Source organism: Lactuca saligna, chromosome 8 (assembly GCF_052625555.1).
Source record: "Lactuca saligna cultivar CGN05327 chromosome 8, ASM5262555v1, whole genome shotgun sequence".
Lineage (NCBI taxonomy): Eukaryota > Viridiplantae > Streptophyta > Magnoliopsida > Asterales > Asteraceae > Lactuca > Lactuca saligna.
In genome coordinates, this window is record NC_136424.1 from 237,036,109 (window position 1) to 237,050,164 (window position 14,056).

General features: G+C 34.9%; 1 pseudogene; it reads left to right on the forward strand.

Moving 5' to 3' along the window:
• Positions 1-12,327: 12,327 nt before the first annotated feature.
• Positions 12,328-13,514, forward strand: LOC145011984 (arabinogalactan O-methyltransferase 2 pseudogene; annotated as a pseudogene).
• The last annotated feature ends 542 nt before the right edge of the window (positions 13,515-14,056 follow it).

Below are 14,056 nucleotides of genomic sequence, written 5' to 3' on the forward strand. Positions count from 1 at the left end.
AATAAGTTAAGGTCTTTAAATAGGGTCCAAAACTCAAAAATTAGGGTTTGACTCTATCCTGCATACGTCCAACATACTCTAGGTACGCCCAACGTATTGGCGTCAACCTTCGCGATAACTTAATCCAAGTACGTTCAACATACTAGCCAAATCCCTTTCCTATTCTAACTTCCAAAGGCCATAACTTCTGCGTCCCAACTCCGTTTTCAGCATACCTTATATACTTGGAAAGGTAATGAAAAGCCCTACAATCCCATCTAATCTCCTTTGACATAAAACCTTTTGAACTAAAATCCTTAATTCAAGAAAATGTCTAAAGCATCACTTTTACCATTATTCCCTTGGAATCCAAAGCGCAAACCAAAAGCTTGGATCACACAACCTATATAATCCACTCCTAATTGGGTCTAAAACCCAATCCCTTTGAAGTCCACAGTCCAAATTTGATCCATTTAATACCGATAATTCCTGAAAAAGGAAGCTTCTTGAATCCGAATGTTACAACTCCCCCCCCCCCCCCATAAGCTAGATTCCATCCTCGAAATCACTCCTTACGACCTACGAGGCAACTAGGCAATCCAACTTATTCTTCCTGAACCCTATCTCGGGCTAAATGCCGACTGATACACACGACCACCCTCCAATGCTACAATTGAAACCCAAACTTAGCAGAACTCACATATCCTAACGATGATCGAATCCTTGTTCCACTCACTTAAACTAATGAAGAATACCCATTTCTACTCAACCCAAAATCCAGGAATCCAAAACCTTGTTTGACTTTCCGAAAAATAAAAACATTTTGAAAAATAGATAATACGACTACACTTTGTGATCAAAATATAACAAAGTCCTTCCGACCTTGAATTATCCTGCTGATACCATTGGAAAACAGAATCCTTACCCATTCATTATTGTTGAAAAGATCTTTCATAGAAAACAAAGGTGAATCCCATCGCGAGTCTCATCCCACTATCCAAAGATTCATATATTCAATCTATTTGAGATCTTCTAATTCCATTATGACCTCCTACTAAGTTAAGATATAAAATCTCTAATCGTCCGTTGAGCCTGAAAACCTTACGTCTAGTCATACTACGTAACTTCGCCTAAGAGTCTAACTGGTAAAGGCTACCCTAGCCAAACTATCACACAAATTCCATCTGTTGATCATAAACTCATACCACTTTAAACATGATCGAAAACAATAATCAATCCATTTTCTACCGGCTCTCACCTATACTATCATCACCAGAAAGGCCTCGCATATTGGTCTCACCCAATCTGTACAATAGAATGGGCCTTGCCCATGGGTCTCACCCACTCGAGTGCTATACTGTCTCAACATCACCTCATATCCAACGATCTTCATTCCCACCAAGAAGTGATTAACGAAAAATATTGCCTGACTCAATCATGTATGTAATGTGATCCTTTAATGGCCTAACAATAACTCCTGCACCGGTCTATCTTATATCGGTGAGTGCTACGACTTCATCATAGACTTACAACACTTCCTCGACAACCTATCAATCTAATGAATGCTATGGCTATCACGTAGTCTTATAACACTCTAATAACGGCCATGGTCCCAGTCTATGGTCTTGCCCCCCATCTACCAAACAAACCATAATCAATCATGAGTCGAACCCGCATCCGACTAAATCTTTATTAGGTGATCGGGTCATGCTTCAAAACCCAAAGTCTTTATCAGACATGAACATACAGATAGGCTCTAACGTAACCCGCGACCTGAACCTAATAACATATCCACCAAGCACCACTACTGATGCGTCGCCCCATTAATGAAAGTCCTGAGTCCCAATACTTACGCAGCTCACTGTAAATAGCAACCGGAACTGGCTCCTTTTAACTAAGGTAAACAATTCTTCCTTGTTCCACACCTGGGGTTATTCCCATTAACCCAAATGGTTCTCCCCCACTTGGACTCAACTGCACTCTGCCAACCTTGTAAACGATGGGTTTCCGAACAATCTTGCAACCTTACTACTATGCTATTATTCTTCTGATCTTCCAAGAACTAGGATTTCCATGACTATGCAAGCTAGGATATTCACACCCCATACCAGATTAACCACCTTGCTACCTAAATAGGAACAAATCATTTCTCACAAAACACCTACCCATGATATGATTTCAAATCCTTAAACCGCCTCATCTGATTACATCTAACTATAAACCCTTGACCGACCAAACATATCACCAACAATCCACTTGCCAAAACCAATGCACTCAGAATCTTGTCAACATATACATTTCAAATCCCCTTAACAATTACCAGCAACTGAACAACTCCATAAGAATAATGCATAACTCACCCTTGGAGCAATAGGTCATCACTATTCTTACCCTAATAATGGTGGCACTCAGCTCAATGGGTAACTCAACCATCAACTGATAACCAAATCGAGTGACATAAGCACCTCAAACCCTTACTTTGTTATCCTACAAGGGACTCCCAATTACCAAGAGACTATTCCGAAACGCTTCTGATACGAGGATGCCACTTACATTCTTGGAAACATGTCTAGTAAAAACTTAACCTGTAGTCGCGTTCTCCTACCCTTACAATTCTCAACCATGAAAGATCCAACCCATCTTGAATTCCATTAATCCAATTAACTTCCACTGCAACTCCCTCTGGCCTAGTATTTTGCATCTAACACATGAATCAGGCTGCTGATCCTCGACATGACACTTAGTTCGTTTCCGTCCAAGACTCGCATTAACAATGGCCGACCCCCTCAGACCAACTCATCCAGCTACACACCAATCGTGACACTCTACATGAAAAATAGCATATGATGATCTTCCGATAATAATAACCATGCAATCATAGAGAAACTATGATCCTTGAGTGGAGACTTAACTAACCCATCATAACGTCTCAACACCTAGTTACATAAGCAAAAGCAATTAAATTACATGAAGGAATACATACCCGATAGGTATTGAAGTCTCCGCTCTGCCTCCTGGAAGACCACGAGAGACAGGTTTACATAGGAAACTTTCCCTAATATGACCATGGACCAAAACAAGACTAGAAATGGTGCTCAAAGGTTCTGGACTAACTTCTTCTCACAAGATCAAAACCATGGGACCAAAACATGCTCATAACATAACCTAAGGCTAGTTCTACATCAAAGAACCATAAATTTTGAAGATTCATACCTCTAAAAGAAAGATCAAAGTGAAGACGGCCTAGATCTGCAACCTCCAAGACAACCAACACTTCTTTAATGAGTTCGTTCTTCTCCAAGGTGCACCAATAACACTCAAAGGCATAGGAATCTCACAAATGGGGCTAGGTTTTTGAGAGAATTTCTTTAGGAGATGCAGGCTGAAGATAAGAAGGGTTTATAATAAGTTAAGGTCTTTATGTAGGGTTCAAGACCCAAAAATTAAGGTTTGACTCTGACTTGTGTACGCCCATCGTACTCCAGGTATGCCCAATATATTGGGGTGAACCTTTGTGATCACTTAAGCTAAGTACACCCAGAGTATATACCTTGTACACCTAACGTACTGACCAAATCCCTTTCCCATTCTAACTTCTAAAGGACATAAGTTTTATGTCCTAACTTCATTTTCTACATTCCTTAAATGCTTGGAAAGTTAAATCCCATCTAGTCTCCTTGACTTAAAACCTTCCAAACTAAAATCCATAATTCAAGAAAAAGTCTAAAGCATAACTTTTACCATTATAACCTTGGACTCTGAAAGCTTGGATCACACAACCTATATAATCCACACCCAATTGGGTCTAAAACCCAAACCCTTTAAAGTCTAGGGTCCTAACTTGATCGATTTAATACCCATAATTCCCAAAACAAGAAGCTTATTGAAAACGGATGTTACAGGAAGTGTATGACATAGGAGAAACATTAGTGTTACCTTTAGATGATATTCAGTTTGATGACCACCTAAATTATGTTGAGTCATTGGTAGCGACTGTCGATAGGAAAACGAAGACCATGCATAACAAGGAGGTGGGCCTAGTGAAGGTGCAGTCACAACATCGAAATGGTTCAGAGTGGATTTAGGATCCCGAGAAGGAATTTTGTACCCATTACCTTGATTTGTTTGAGATTGAGGACTCCAATAATAAGGGAGATTTGTAACATCAAAGTCATGTATTCGATCTTTTAATTTTTTTATTTGATTAATAAATCTAAAACCCCAATTAATAGTCGGACATGATGTTAAGATGGAAGCTTCACAATGTGACCATCAAGCTAAAACATGTGTCCATCTTTGTGGGTCACGACGTGACACATAGGTAGTCAGGATGTGAGGACGAGTTTATCCTAATCCCATGATTTGCGCTTTATTTAAGGGAAATGAGGGGCTAGGGTTTGCATACTGTCAACCTTCATCACCTTCCTTGTGACACCCTCAAATTCAAGGTCATTTTAAAAATTTTATTTATGCTTATTTAAAAACCAGAGTATCCATTTTAAAGTATAATATTGTGGATTTGTTCCCAGAAAACATGATAAGGATATTATTAAAGAATTTCCGAAGAAATGTATTTTGTTTCTATTAAAACTTTGGGATGTCATCATCAATACAAAAACATAAGCATAAATGGAACTTACATTCATTTACACTAACGATTTACATCTCTGTTAATCTCTCAATGTAATGTAGCTTCATATCGATACTTGTGATACAAATAAAGTGAGTGGGTCGGGTTGGGAAACCTGGTGAGTACATAGGGTTTTCAACCCACAATAATATAATTATATGTTTAATCATCAAACAATAAACCCGATTATTGTTCCCCATTATTTTCTTTATTCTTAAGTATCTTCCTAAAGAATCATCTATTCCACAATATTTTTTCCCAAGGAATAGGCACAAAGTCCATCACTTCCAGGGTTATCTAACAGACACTAAATCCATAGCTTCCAATGTTATCTATTAGGTACTAAGTCCATAGTTGCCAATATTCATCTATAAGACACTAAATCCATACCTGCCAACATTTATTTATAAGGCACTAAGTCAATAGTTGCCAATGTTCATCTATAAGGCACTAAATCCATAGCTGCTAGGGTTTTTAGAGTACATCAGGTGAACATGTAGTTCAAAAACACCTAAAGGCTGCGAGCCTGCTAGCATTCCACCAGACTGTCTAGAATAGTCTGTGGTTGTCATCAATACTTTGCTAGATAACTGGATCATTGTTTAAGTCAAGGCTTGTCATCATCTTTCACCTTTCAACATCTATATCATCTTTCATCTCTCATAATCCATATCATCTTTCATCTACCTATCTTTATCCAATATATTTATAGGTATAAAAATAGATATACATTTTTAAATTAAGTAGAACATGTATAAATCGTTCATACATCATAGATATCAAGAAAACAGATAATATGCACACATAGCAGGTAATTTATAATAAATACTTCATATCTATGTGTAAGATGAAAGTAACTATGCACTCACTTGATAAAGTGATGACTCCAAACTCGGCTAATCCTTCACTTCTAACAATTTTATTTTCCTTCAAAGAAACCGATTATCATTACCACTAGATTTTAGTCAAATATTTATTACGACTAATTATTAGACTAGATTTATCATTAACTCAATGTCTAAGTGCAATATTGTTTTTATTATATTATATAAGTGTTAAATAGTACTTTTCAACTACTACCTACTGACAGGGGATATACGTGAAACACCGGAGGACAGGACCATTTTGGCATTAAAGCTGTTCTGAAATCCAACAACCCTATGCGGCCATTTAAACTAGTTTCCCTGTACCGCGAGTAGTTAAAAGGTATTATAATAAAACTTTATATTTTATCATACTTAGCACATATATCGCTTATAGGTTCATAATAATTATAATGAACTATAAGTATAAGTTACACTGAAAACAAAATAGTATAGCTTAACTTATCGGGCTTTTAACAAAAATCGGGAAATTACACGGGCAAAACTCTAACTCTAAAAACTTTTTTCATCGGCTTTTTGATGACTCGGAGTTTCTCTATCACACCCTAAAACTAGGATAAATGGAACAAGAAAGAAAGAAGGATTCTAGAGAGAGTTTAGAGGAATGGAGTAAGGAAATATGAAGAATTCATCCTTTATTTATAGGGGTTTGATAATAGAGTAGGCCCTAAGTTTCGTCCGTATCTTCTTCGTACGAGCTCCATTTTCTGCATTATTTATATCCACACGTTGATAATTATGAGTACTACAACTTTCATTTAGACCTTATCGACTAATTCTCATTCTATCTCAAATTTACAAATCAGTATCGAATTCGCCATGCTCGAAGAGTATGGACTAAATTTCATCCATATCATTTGCATACGAGCTCCATTTTTGACATTTTTTATATCAACATGTTGGTATTTATGAGTGCTACAACTTTCATTTAGATTCCATCGGCTAATTCTCATTCTATTTTAGATTTGCAAATCTGTATCGAATTCGCCGCGCTCGAAGAGTTGGGACTAAGTTTCTTCCATATCTTTCGCATAAGAGCTCTGTTTTTTACTGTATTTTTATCATTTAACTCCTATTAATGATATATTCATTTATCGTTTAGATTATTGTTGCTAAAAATCGACCGATCTAAAATTCGATTTCCGAGCTGTACACTGCTACACTAAATCTTAGAAAAATCAGAACTTCCTCAAATGAAGTCAGATTTTGATGTTCTCTATATGAACGCTCTCAGTTTAATGGATACTATGAATTTCATTTATATTACTAAGGCTAACAAGTAATTTCTCAAAAATTTACGTTCAACAATAAGTAAAGTCGTGCCAGTTTATACGTAAAACTTCAACGATCATAACTTTTTCATTATAAGTCATATTTCAACATTCTTTGTATGTATGAAATTCTTGTGACATATACTATAACTTTTTTAAGATTATATATCTTAATAATCTTTTATTAAAAAGTCATATTTAACACATAATGTCTCTAAATTGACTAGCCCGAATCTGTAGGCATTACAATTATCTCCCCCTTAGGATGATTATGTCGCACAATCATCAACGAGGAAGGGCTTGTATAATGACTCCATTTGTTATCTTTTCATCCTAGGTAATAATTGTAACTCTTGTGTCCTTTCAAATGAGTATTTAATTCTTGGACTTCTTGACTGCCGACGATGCTCTATCTTGCAATCGTTCTTCGTACTATGTTGGACTTTCAATTGTAACCTTCGAGTTACAATCTCGATTCATATTGGAAAGCCTTCTTCTTCTTAACATGCTTAACTTAAGATAAGTTCTTAACTTCGATTATCGTAATAGACCGATGGGTCATGTCGTAATGACCTCTCATCGTACGATGAAATGCTTAGTCTTAGGTCTTTTTAAAGTCAAATTCCAAAATGCAAGATACCTTCCTGCATGTTCTAATGTGGTATAATCACATTCTATCATGTAACACTCCTAGCTACAAGCTTCTAATTTTCACGGTAATTGTGATACTTCAATTGACTGCTTCGATTATCTTTCACTTCAATCTTCCGGCTTAAGTCAGATGCTACACCGAACTTGATTCTCTGAACCACGTAGAATACATATCTTAGTCGGAATCGATATGATATGACCACTAGGTTCGGAATAATAATCATCTTCTTAGTTATTACCGAAACGATGGTAACAACAAACATTAGTAAAACATAATCAATTACTAGCGCCTTGTTAACCATGTGACTTTCCCTGATCCAAGTGCGAGTTCTGTGCTTTTGGTAGTATAGGCCAATACTACCTTTCACACCTACTCATACTCGTCCTAAGTATTTCCTATCAGTTCACCAAGTCACCATACAAGAATTCCACATAGTCATTTAACACATCAGATAATATAACTAAGGTTTATATTATTTCTTTAAATGATTACATAATATTCAAGTTGAGCCTACATTATGCCCTTATATTAGGCTACATCACACGATACTATCTATATGGATACTTTATAGATCCTTTCTCCTAATCCCTTGCATCGTCAACTGCTTTATCAAGGACCATCTGGAATGCTCTTGCCTTTGGCTTTGGCGCATTCAGTCCTGCTACTTCATTTTTCTTCAGACAATCTTTTGACATATACCCCTTTTCTCCACATCTGTAGCTTACCTTATCATTAAGCATACAATCTCTGTATTAGTGACCGATCCTCCCATACTTGTAACAAGTCACTTCTTCGTATCTCCTATAATGCTTCTTCTTGCACTTTTCACACCACTTGGCTCCGTACTTTTGGTCATCCATGTTGGACTTCGAGAATCTTCCTTTCTTATCAGATCTTAAGGATACCTCAATCTTCCTCTTTTCTCATGTATTATCTTTTTCTAGACCCTTCTCTCTTATCTGGGTTTCTACATTCTTAGCTGCCTAGATGACGACTTTCAAGGTGATTGCTTGTTTGACCATTGGACCAAAGTCTGTAGGTAATCCATTGGATAACTTGTTGACCTTGGAGATTTTAGTTGGAACTAAATAACGAACAATCTTCATATTCTCCATAAAACTTTCGGCATACTCGGTGAAGCTTAATCTTCCGTTCTTTAGGTTCTGAAACTCGTTGTTGATTTCCAGTAGATCCTGCTCAGAGCAATATTGCATTTTTAGTTGCACCAAAAAGTATTCCCAAGACATTTTACTAGCATCTCCTTTGGGCATGGTATTAGCTAGTAGCTTCTAGCAACTTAATACCCAAGTCTTCAATAGTGTTACCGTGAGGGCAGTCTTGTGTTTATTGCCGCAGTCACAACTTTCAAACATCATCTCCATCTCGGAGATCAATCCATGACTTCCACCGGTGTTGGGCTTCTAGAAAGACTCGATGGTTTGGATGCCATGAAATCCTTATACATACATCCACGCCCATCATTTCCTTCATTGGGTAGGTTTCTTATAACCACTCCTGGCTCAGCTTGATTGACAATCTGAATATCTAACTGTTTAATGTTCGGTTCAGGTTGTACAATGGGTACAATATGTTCATCCTTATGAAGCAACATTTACATCATCTCATCCCTTTGTTTGGACATCATAGCGCTAATCATTGCTTAACTCCCGCCATCGTGATTGGCTCAGGTGCAACGGCTACCTCTAGTGCTTGCTCAATTACAAGCCACTGATTAGCATTTACATTAGCATTTTCGAATCCGCTTCGAGTTCCCACCATGTCGATCTATACACCAAATCATATATTCGGTGTGCAGTGACGAGAATTTCAATTAGGAAAGCTTTATTTACGATAGCCGTATAAATCTCCTTATCATTTCGAAAAGTTACATATCAATTTTATTGCCGTAGTTAAACGTTTAGAAATTTGAACATATAAAGTTTCTAGATCTAGTTGGCAACATACCATAGATACAATAAAATAATGGCATCATAAAGCATTACAAATCATTTAACACATAAAATCATTTTAGGCATCTTCCCTAAATAAGTTAGTGCTTGTGTCTATTCAGGTGTACTTCCTAAAATATATTAGATACACTACTCACGATCATCGCTTATCATTCGAAGTTTAAGTCTAGAAATAAATCCTTATTCTTAGATCGCTTAAACTAATGTTCTGATACCAACTGTGACATCCCTAAATTCACAGTCATTTTAAATTTTTTTATTTATGCTTATTTAAAAACCTTAATATCCATTTTAAAGAATAATATTATCGAATTTGTTCCCAAAAAACATGATAAGTATATTATCAAATAATTTATAAAGAAATGTATATTGTTTATATTAAAACTCTGGGATGCCATCGTCAATAAAGAAACATAATCATAAACAAACATTGCATTCATTTACACTAATGATTTACATCTCTGTTAATCTCTCAGTGTAATGTAGCTTCATATCGATGCCTGTGATACAAATGACTTCAAGTTTTTCGACAAAAACTTGAAGTTTCAGGTCGTATTTGATTATTTTATGAACAAATTTCATGCTATTTAGATGTTTTACGACCATAATAATTTTAATGGGGTATAATTTATAGCAACAAACATCTTTATTTATTTCATAAGCATAAACAAACCTAACATTAATTTACACTAATGATTTACATATCTGTTTAATCTCTCAGTATAATGTAGCTTCATATCGATACCTGCGATACAAATGACTTCAAGTTTTTCGACCAAAACTTGAAGTTTCAGGTTGTATTTGATTATTTTATGAACAAATTTCATTTTATTTAGACAATTTACGGCCATAATAATTTTAATGGGGTGTAATTTATACCAGCAAACATCTTTATTTATTTAAGAACAAATCATTTCACAGCACTATAAAGCGAATTCAAGTTTTCGACCAAAACTTGAAGTTTCACCTCGTATTTGATTATTTTATGAATAAATTTCGTGCTATTTAGAGATTTTACGGCCATAATATTTTTAATGAAGTGTAATTTATACCAGCAAACATCTTTATTTATTTCAACATGATAATAGTTTATATAAATATAACAGGATAACAAAAAACAAAGTGCATGAACATTTTTTTTGATAGTTGAACTAGTTTTGTTTTCGTAACCACATTCATAGATTTTTGAATTATAAGATTATTATGTATTACCATATTAAATTTTAGGGATAATAACTTCAAAGGGTAATATATTTTTTAATTTTTTTTTTCGTTCACATTTACTCATTCAACTTATTAGACTGTACACATTTAGTTTTTATTATCGGTTACTCCAAGTTAACTGATAAAAATGATTTAATAGGGTAATGTATTTATCACTTTGTACACATTTAGTCCTTAATATTTTTGTATACTTTAACTCTTTAATATATATATATATATATATATATATATATATATATATATATATATATATATATATATATATATATATATATATATATATATATATATATATTACAACATAAGCTATTTTTGTTTTTGTATTTATTTAATACTTATAAATGATGTCTTTAGGTTTTCTTGCATCTTACGTAGGACAAATCATTAATGAGGTTTTTGTGGTTTTTGATGCTTATGTCCATCAGGATCTCGACTACTTGGTTACTTAGGTCATGTGTTCTAAATGTTATAGTTTGTTCATACGATCTTGGATTTTAACGATATTTATATCAATGCGTTCGTATTTTAGTCTATTATAACTTTCGTTTAGATTACTCTTAATAAAAAATAATATATATTTACTTATGATCTTTATATCTATACGTTCTTTATGAATGCATGTACGAAAGGTTTTTTTTTTTTTTTTTGTTTTAAATAAAATCATAAATAAAAACATATTACATTTCAACGGGAAGAATCTTAACGAAAGTTGGAGTAAACTAAAAAAACGAACATGTGGATATAAAGATCGTTAAAATCTGATATTGTATAAAGAAGTAATGACATTCAGAACACATGACCTAAGTTAAACCACAAGATCTATGCAACCACACAGTCAAGATCGCGATAGACATAAGCATCAACGACCCTAAACACCTCATCGATGATTGTCTCTCGTGAAAAAAACCTAAAGAAATCATTCATAAGTACTGAATTTTGAAACAAAAAAAAAAATATTAAGGACTAAATGTGTACAAAAACATTAAGAACTAAATATATACAAAATGCAAAATATATTACCCTGTTAACAGTGACAAACCTTAGTGGAGCGCGGGGGTCCTAACCACTGTTCCGATTCCAGCACGTGGTGTAATTTTTTTTAATGTATTTTTTATGTTTTTTCTATTAGGTGCACTGACTTAGAATACAAGTGCTACTACTAATTTAGGTTTATTCCGAATTTTTTTTAGTGTCACCTATACTAAAACATTTTGCATCCGCCATATGTAATCATTTTAACCTATTAACCTAAAGTAACCGGTCATAAGAATCGAATGTATACAATTTAACAAATTGAAACGGTAAATATGGAAAAAAAAATAAATGAATAAAAAAAACTCATTAACCAAACGTATATTAATCAAAAAAATATATTACTTATCCTAAATTTTATATAAATTGTAAGACATCGAAATTAAATGTTATATATTTTAAATTGATTGTGCCGAATAAATAGGATGTTTACACGAAACATCCGTGCCTAGGCTATTATCAACACCTATGTGACTTTGGTAGGTTAACGTCTTATATTTGTTAAGATGACATCTGAAGAATATAGATCGCAAAAAGTTTAGTCAACGATAATCTATGCCCACATGTGGTTAAACCTATGGTTGAACTTGATGATGACTTTGTACGTATAGATATTTATGATAACAATCTATACAAAAATCAAATTACAAATATTAACTTTTAAACAAAAAAAAAAAAAAATCTAAAATCTTAAGAGTTGAGATGAAATGAGCAATAGTGTTCTGTCTGACGCCGTTATCTTTCGTTGAACGCGTCTCTCGAGTCTCACCAATCGTCTATAAACCCAAATCTTGGATCTTCAAATATCTTTCTCATCGGTCGGAAAACTTCAAAAAGCAAACCATGAAAAGCAATCTACCAGTCCTCCCTGAACGGAGGCTCTTCATCGCAATATCTGCCATCGCACTCATCGGCGCCGGCCTCCTTCTATTCACCTTCATCGGCCCCGATAACACTCGGTTCTTCTGCAACCAGCCCACCGCCGATAACTTCCATCCCATGACGGCTCCGATGCAACTCAAAGCCATCCTCCACTACGCCACTTCTCGAATCGTCCCTCAACAATCCTTCTCCGAAATCACCGTCTCCTTCGACGTTCTCCGATCGATTTCCCCTTGTAATTTCCTCGTTTTTGGGCTCGGTCATGATTCATTGATGTGGGCGTCGTTTAACACCGGTGGAAAAACACTTTTCCTTGAAGAAGATCCGACGTGGGTTCAGACTGTTCTGAAAGACGCTCCAGATCTCAACGCCGCCGTCGTTAAGTACCGGACAAAGCTCTCCGAGGCCGACGAGCTTATGAATACGTATCGATCGGAACCGGAATGTGCTCCATCCAAATCTTACATCCAGGGAAACACTCGATGCAGGTTAGCACTCACAAGTTTACCTGATGAGGTTTACAATAAGGAGTGGGACATGATAATGATAGATGCGCCGAGGGGTTACTTTGCGGAGGCGCCGGGGAGGATGGCTGCGATTTACTCCGCCACTGTGATGGCGAGGAACAGGAAAAAATCCGGCGTGACGCACGTGTTTTTACACGATGTTAATCGGAAGGTGGAGAAAGATTATGCGAATGAGTTCTTGTGTAAGAAGTACCTAAAGCATGCTGTCGGACGATTGTGGCATTTTGAGATACCACCGGCAAGTAACATCACCGGCGGGAACGACGGTGCTTGGTTTTGCTAGGTTGACTAACACGAGTCAGTGGTTTTTGGCTTTCATTAGTTTTTTTTATTTACCATTTTAAACGTTTTTCTTTCTTCTTTCCCCAACTCATTATACCATTTACCATTTGCTCTTAATTTTAAAATAAATTTTTTATGTTTATTAATAGAGATTAATAAATATTGCTTCTTCGTTGATAAATTTGTTTTTTTGTTAGGTATGGACTTCGATAAAGATAAATTTATAAAGTCGACTGAAACGTCGACTGAGAATTGATAGAGTGACATATATATATAATACACCGAATGTGATAACTGAATCTGAATAAATGATTATTTTAATCTTTAAAGGTTAAAACTTATTATTTATTTAATAACTGTTATAAAATATTAAATATAGTTGTAGAATATTAAAAAAATAAAATTTTTTAAATAACAAAGTAATTGACTTCAAGTGACAGAATTTTTAACAGGTTTTAATATCAAAATGAATCTAATTACTCATTATAGTAGATTAGCAATCCCATCATGCACACTCGATATATATATTATGTGTTTTGAGTAGCCTTTGTGTTCTATACGATTCTACTCCACGTTCTAAAAAATCTTCTACATTGTTAAAAATATTATCTTCATCGCCCTCTAATGAATATTACTTTTGCTTATGAAATTATGTATTGCAAACAAGCAAACACTACAATTCTTTGTATTGTAAACAGACAAGGATCTATTTGTTTTAGAATC